The following is an 8,164-nucleotide window of genomic DNA, read 5'->3' as shown; positions in this document are numbered from 1 at the left end:
GTGAAAAGGGAAAAGGAAATCAGGCAGGAAAGTGTAGGAAACTAGGTCAGATTATTAAGTAGTCTGAGACTAAGTCTTGCAAAGGGTAGCCTTAGCCTAATTCTGAGTATAGGTTCAATCTTAGAGGTGACTGAAAGCGTGGGAGTTGGGTATTCATATGTTTTTACACAATACCCTTACAGTCCCCAGGCAAGTATACTTTCCTAGAAACACCAGACTATCAGGCAAGTGAGTAGGGAACAGTCAAACTGCACAAGTGTGATACCCTGTATAAACGTTAATAGGTGCCAAAGGAACTCATAGGAACAATCAAAGGAGATCTTTGGATCTGGCGGCAGCACCACCATTGCTGTTCCATAGAGAGATTTGCTATCTAATAGACTCAGGTTAAACCTGAAGATTCCAAGATATCACGTAAGCTGGTGGGATCAATATTTATGGAAGGTAAATCCAGACACCTGCACATTTTCCCAAGTCTCTGTGATTCTAATGGTGGAGAGCCACTCCTTTAAGTGTTGCAATGGGCTCAGAGTGAGATCACTGCCAACAGCAACTTGGGGATAAGGGCAACAGGAAGCAAGATTCTCTAAATAGGAAGAGAGAGGAGTGGTTGAGGCTGCAAATGACGCCTGCTTTGCAACCAAACTCACTTGAATTCCTGTCCTAATGTTGAGATTCTCTGACTTGGAGAAGTGCACTCTACCCTAGTTTCTTTATCTCTATGAGTCATAACACTTTGTCCATAGAACTCTGAGAAGTTCATTCATTCCTTTGTTCACTTGAGAAGTATTTTGCAAGTGTCTATGCATCTGACCAGTCACTTTTTAGGTCCAGTTGTAAGGGGAGTCAGGTAGGACTCCTCTCTTGTGGAATTTAGGTTCTGTTCTAGAGCATCCTTACCTTATGTGACTCTAGTCCTTCTGACTTCCTAGCTTTCTTTGATATCTTTCTCAGTCTCCTTCTGTGACTTGTGCATCTTCTTCCTTTCCCCATACATGCAGACTGAACAGTCAAAGATTCATGTTAAGCGACTCAGAAATGTAGGTTGAGATTTTTGTTAGTTATTTCTGTAAAAAGTGCACCAGCATGGAATATAGAATCCTATAGGACAAAACAGGAATTGTTCATTTCTCTGAATGAAGAGGGTGTTTTGTGTTTTGAAAATCTGGCTGCATGCAGATATTACCATTACTCCACCCTAACTTCTCTGGGCAGATGACCTCACCAATGTATCCTGGACCCTCACATCTCCAGAGCTCTGGTCCACTAGGGAAAGATAAAAGCAGGCTAGGGGTATGGATTGACCTATCAACACCCATGCTCAGTGGATAAGCAGCTATAGATGCCAGAACTCCAGTGGGTTAAGCGCACGTGGTGCAAAACACAAGGACGTTGTGAGGATCCCGGTTCGAGCCCCTCGCTCCCCACCTGTAGGGGAGCTGCTTCACAGGTGGTGAAGCAGGTCTGCAGGTGTCTATCTTTCTCTCCCCCTCTCTGTATTCCCCTCCTCTCTCCATTTCTCTCTGTCTTACCCAACAATGATGAAATCAACAGCAATAAAAACTATAACATCAATAAAAACAATAAGGGCAACAGAAAGGAAAAAAAAAGCCAGAACTTTTACCTTCTGCTCCCCATAAACAACCTTGATCCATACTCCCAGTGGGGGGGAAGTGATAAGATGAAGATAAAAGGACTCTGCATTCCAGCTCCATCAGCACCCAGAGAAAGAGAGAAAGAAAAGGAGAGGGACATATGGAGATAGTTATGATGTCATGAGTGGCTTAGAGGAGAAGATAGGATCGAATCAGGAAAAGAAGGGGCAACTATGTATAAATGTAGACAGAAGATTGTAAAGAAGATGGTTGGCCCATGTCTAAAACTTTAGGGGAACTGTGGTGGTTGCAGTGGGGAGACTGAAGATTCAGGACTCTGGTGGTGGAAATGGTGTGGATTCAACCCCCCGTCGACATGTAATTCTGTAATATAAAAATATGAAAAATAAAATAAATAAAATAAAAAGAATCTGGCTGCATGCAAAAAGCATAAGTTACTAAGAAGTCATATCTGGAGAAAAGAAGATAAGTTACTCAATTTATTTATTTATGTAATAAAAATACTTATGAAGTAGTGAATGAATTACTGCTTGTTAAAGATATTTTTTCACTGTAATATATTTGATTCTTGTAAGTTTGATGTCAGCCAATCCTTTGGGGTTGGGGTAAGATATCTCCAATGTCAATTCCAAGACTCTCCATAAAATTTCTTGATTCTCATAAACCTTCAGACTTATGAACCCCTTGTTATCTTATACAGTCTTTATCCTGAAACATACTATGTCACAAAGTCTTACACAAAGGCGCTTCACATCTTTCTACAAAATAAAATCAACCTATGTACAAATACAAATAACCCAAACAAAAATTGAGCCAGAAGATTTAGATAAACTCTAAATGCAGGAAGGTTTTCCATTCTAGGAACACAGACAACATTTAAAAAAAATGTTAGTAATTTAATAATGATTAGCAAGATTACAAAATAACAAGGGTACATTCCAAGTAGTTCTCACCACTGAGTTTTGTGTCCCATCCTCTCCATTGGAAACTTCCCTGTTCTTTATTCCTCTGGGAGTAGAAACCAAAATTCTTTATGGGGTACAGAAAGTGGGAGGTCTGGCTTTTGTAATTGCTCCTCCACTAAACATGGACATTGACAGGTTGATCCATACCCCCAGCCTGTTTCTACCTTTCCCTAGTGAGTTAGATCTCTGGAGAGGTGAAATTCTGGGGCACATTAATCAGGTCATCTGCCCGGGGATGGCTTAATGGTAGCATCTGCATCATGGTGGCTGAAAACTGGTAAGATATAAAGCAGAACAAATTGTTTAATAGACAGGAACCCAAAGGTAGGATATAAAGCAGAACAAAATGTTATAAACAGAAACCCAAAGGTAGGAATAGAGCATTTGTGGGGGAAGAAGCTAGGAAGTCTATTGTGTGTATGTTCTAAGGGCCCATGTCTTTTGTAATTTTTACCTGAGCCTGATAGTAAGTAGCCTGATAGCTAACATGCAGGTGACCTAAAACTATTGTCTGGAAAGATGGTGTCAGAGTTGAGAATAGGACTAGAAATTTGGATTAGGGCATAGAGTAGCACTTAAACATGAGGAAACTATATAAATACCATTATCTACTAACTCCATAAATCTGATGTCGGGCCTATATGTACTCATATTTAGCACAGGAGCCTGAACACAGATAAATTTAAAGAGATAAGAATACCTCCAGTATTCATATGATTGGCATATATCATAGAGCTTTACTAGATGTAAATCCATTAATGTGTCCCTACTCTTGGCCATTGTTCTTCTCTGTTCTTTATTGAGAGCAAAGCCAATTCATTTTTTTCTTGCCTCACACAAAGCCATCTCTTCAGTGTATATACTGTCTGGGTCTACACTTTACTTATTAAGGCTTCTTCCATACAGAGAAAGTTACCTCTTTCAGTGGAATTCTGACTTCTACTGGTTGAATATATAATGATTTTCACCTCATTATAATCCTTACAATGTACTAGAAACTAATGCATCACTTTGTTTAGGGTTTCTGTTACTGTCCTCCTCCCCCATAATTAGTTTGGAATTTATGACTTGGAACTATGAGTTTTCTCAAGTGGAAATCTTGCACATTTCTCAAGTTTCTCCAAAACGTTAAATAAAATCATGTGTGTGGGGCTGTTTTGAATAACACCTCACTCTAGCATCACCTGGATAAGCAATTGTTTATTCCTACCAAACTTCCAATGTTCATGATTGATTTATGTAAGGACAACATCCTAACATTTAACATGACCTCTTCTTTCCATGTTTAACTAGGTTTTCACTTACTTCTTTATAAATACATCACTCTTTTCATGGGGCTTCTAGAACTTTACATTTCTCTAGAGTAATATCCACCTCCCTAAATTGCTATCATTAATTATTTAAAAAGATTCATTTACTTATTTATTGGATGGAGATAAGGAGAAGTTGTGAAGAAAGGGGGAGAGAGAGGAAAAAAGGACTGCTCCACTGCTCATGAAGTTTCCCTCTTACAGATAGGGACTGGGGACTTGAATATGAATCCATAAGCATTGTAACATGTGTTCTCTACCAGGGTTGTCACCATCTGGCCCCATCATTTATTATTGCTGGAAGCTTCTTGAACCAATCAATAAATCTTATTTATTTGTGTTTTTATTATTCCACAAACCCAGAGAGGATGGCAAGGTGATTGTTGACTTCTCTTTCCCTTTGAAGAACAACCAAGTCATGGGGCCATGTGGCCTAATGGATGAGGCCTATGACTTCCAAGAACAACCAAGTCCATGAATCTTAGAGATGTGAATTTCTTTTGATTCTGAGACAATAGGGACCTTTGGTTTAGGAAACCAAGTCTTTGGTTTAGGAAACTGAGGCTTATTAAAACTATCTTGGCAGAAAATAATTCATACTGAGGGAAATATCCAGTTGTTTTAGATTCTTTCCTACAGAGTATGATCTTGTTCACTTAGTGGACAATTGCATTTTAACCCATTCAATATATATCATCCTTATTTCTGATAATAGGACCTCAACATTCCCAAGGAACCATTTCCCTATGTTCAGCCAATTTCCCAAGAAGTGGATTTGGCCATTGGGAGTATCTTCCAGACATGTGAAATAAGAGATTAGTTCATGGGTAGCTATAGGGCTGAAGCCAGATAATGAGACTTAGTTCCCCACGCTGGGCATTTTTTACTCTTTTTGAGATCAAGAAATTGCATGGATTACATTCTAAGGTCCCACAGAACATTGTGCTCCCCCATCATATAACTTGCCATACTTGATCACCTTCTTCCTTCTGGCCTGCCTTTTTCAAGGCTGCAGATCACAGGAGCTAAGACTTTACTAAATTACTACCAACATGTAATGTGGACATTGGCCCATGGTAAGTGCTTCATCAACCTTTTTTAAAATGAGGGATAGGAGTGGGATGGGATGAGGTGAGAAAGGAGGGCTCTGTCTTGGTCACTGGGAGGATCAGGTTGAGTAAGGATAGAGACAAGTGTTCTGGGTTTTGGTGAGATCACACTTTTGATCTGATCTTCAAAGAGCCTTATTAAGAAAGCTGCAAAACTGAGAATTGCAGTGATGTCTCAGGCAGACCTCCCAGCTCCCATTAATGACTCCTATAATAGCTTTTCATTGCCTTCTCTTTCCTTCAGAAAGTCTCACATTGTCATCCAGGCCTGTTAAACGTTCTGTGGGCCCATTATCAAAATAGCATTTTCAGCTTCACTGAACACATGTAGGAAATGTTGTCGTGTTTAAGGAAAAAAAAAAAAACTATGAGAATAAGCACAGATTGTATTGGGGTAATTATCTCTTTTCCAACAGCATTTTGGGAAAAAAAAGTATAGTTCTAATTTTTGGAAAGCTGTACATCGCAAAGGGTAAATTGTCACTGATTAGATTAGTAACTCAGCAATTGAAACCTGACATCAAATTAATTTACCCTCCCTTCTCTCTTCTCTGCCTATCTGGTCAACCTTTCATTTCTCTGTAATAAAAAAAAATCACAGCAATTCTGGTGGATGCCTGCAACCAGGGTCATTTCTGACTGCATTTCTAAGGGAGCTGAATGCACGTTTTTAGATCTAAGTGGGGAATAGACACTTCTGATGGTGCTACTAGGGATTCAGGCCAGGGTCATATTGGGTTGAAGGTTTACCTCAGAGTTTCAGGCTGTGCTCCAGGATCAGAGCTTGAAGTTTCAAAGGACAAGAATCAAGGTCCTTAGTGAGTGAGCAGCTGTCTCATGGTATGTCTGTAACTCTCAGTGACTTCTTCACAACATTTGTGCAGAAGAAAGCTGTTGATAAAACATCGCTTTACTTTTGAACATCAGTCAGTCTTTACTTTATGCTTTTGCAAGTTCTAATTTCCTCAGCTATAATATCTGAAAGATAACACACCCTTTACTGGTTAGGGGGAAGTATGGCAGTCATAACTGTAAGTATTCATAGTTACTGTTCCAAAGTGGCCACCTTTTTTTTTTTTTTTTTTTTTTTGCAGGCAGTTATCTGATTCTCTATCTATCCTCCACTCTGAAATGCAGCATAAGACCCTGATGACTCCAGATTCCAGTGTCACTGAAGATGCTGATTTATATCATACAATTCTAAGCAAATTACTGTTAATGAACAGCTCAGTTTTGTTTAGCAAAACTTGCTTCCTAGAAGAGATGTAAATAGAGAAGCTCATGTCATTCCCCAGATGAGGCAGAAGAAGATACACCCTGGGCAGATAGCTTAGGTGACATTTTATGGGGACATGGAGATAATGAAGATGGAAAAAATTGGACTCACTCAGTCACCATGTCACATGACAGATGATTTGGTTTACTAACCCTCTCAAACACTGTGGACTTAACATATCTCTTAAACTGTTAAAAATGTAGCATCATGGATCAGGTTCAGGGATCTACATTTTTTAATTTTATTTACTTATTTTATTGGTGATTTAATATTGATTCACAAAATTATAATAGAGGCATAATTCCATAATTTCCTACCATCATAGTTCTGTATCCCCATTCCCTCCATTGGAAACTGCAGTAGTTCTCCCAAAGTCACAGATATGAACTGATTTTATAATTCTCTCTCACTCTTTCTCTCTTTCACTTATTTTTTCCTGCATCCTTGCCCTCACTTTCTTTTTAAGTCATATCTACACCTACTGCTACTTATAAAGTTTCTTCCTTTTGCTCTCTTCTCTTTCAGCTAAAAGGAAGAATGCCTGGTTTTCTCTGGTATTTTCCAGGTTCATTTCTCTTTCATTGATGGTATAAAAACAAGGTTCCCTCTCCAGAGCTCTGCCACAATAAGGAAAGATAGAAACAGGCTGAGAGTGTAGACTGACCTGCCGACACCCATGTAGACTAACCTGCCGACACCCAGCAAGGAAGCAATTACAGAAGCCAGACTTTCCACCGTCTGCACCCCATAATAATCCTGGGGCCATACTCCCAGAGAGACAAAGAATAGAAAAGGTTTCAAGGAAGGGGATAGGATATGAAACTCTCCTGGTAGAAATTGTGTGGAATTGTACCCCTCTTATCCTATGGTCTTGTCAACATTTTTTATTTTATAAATAAAATTTTAAAAAGAAAGCTAATAAGGTTCCTGGTGACAAGAACTTTGTGTCCTGGTGGAATGGGGGTTACAGAGCACTATGGTTATCTTCTTCTGTCATTTTTGCCTCTTTGAGTATGGGCCAAATTTCTTTTTGAGATGCAGAAGGTGTGAATTTTGGCTTCAGTAATTGTTTTTCTGCTGGACATAGATGTTGGAAGGTGGGAGGGATCTCCGTTTTCTATAAGATCTTGGGTGGCTAGCAGAAGACATGAAATAAGGGGATTATAGCTGCATGAAAGTAAATACAGGACAAGGATTTGGATGTCTCCCTGTACTCTGTAGCTTCTGCTAGGGGACTGGGGCTTGAGGTCTCAATGTCCAGGGTATGTGGAATGCAGCTCATAGATCTAGGACTGGTGAACTTGAGGGGATAATATGGGACACAGGTAATGGTGTACCCCCTGAATAAGACCACCAAGCAGACAGTCACAGTTTTAACTGCTCAGAGCTGAATAAAGAGAACATATTCTGTCCTGAAATGTGACCTGGAGATTTGAAGGAAAGAAAGTTGGATAGGGGAACTAAGAGAAGTTATCAAGATCAATTTCTGTTGCAACAGGAATATAGTAGCATACCTGAGGTTTTAGAAAAGGAGATTACAAGGAGTTGGTTGGTAGCGCAGTGGATTTAGGGCACTTGGCGCAAAGTGCAAGGACCTGCCTAATGATCTTGGTTTGAGCCCCCAGCTCCCCACCTGCAGGGGAGTCACTTCACAAGCCATGAAACAGATCTTCAGTTGTCTTTCTCTCCTCGTCTCTGACTTCCCCTCCTTTCTCCATTTCTCTCTGTCCTATCCAACAACAAGGACAGCAATAATAACAATAACAGTACAGCTACAATGAACAATAAAGGGGAAAAATATAGCCTCCAGGAGCAGTGAATTCATAGTTCAGGCATAGTTCAGGTTGAGCCCCAGTGATAACCCTGGAGGCAAAATAAATAAATAAAT

Source organism: Erinaceus europaeus, chromosome 1 (genome assembly GCF_950295315.1).
Source record: "Erinaceus europaeus chromosome 1, mEriEur2.1, whole genome shotgun sequence".
In the NCBI taxonomy this organism is placed as follows: Eukaryota; Metazoa; Chordata; class Mammalia; order Eulipotyphla; family Erinaceidae; genus Erinaceus; species Erinaceus europaeus.
This window is presented reverse-complemented; position numbering follows the sequence as displayed.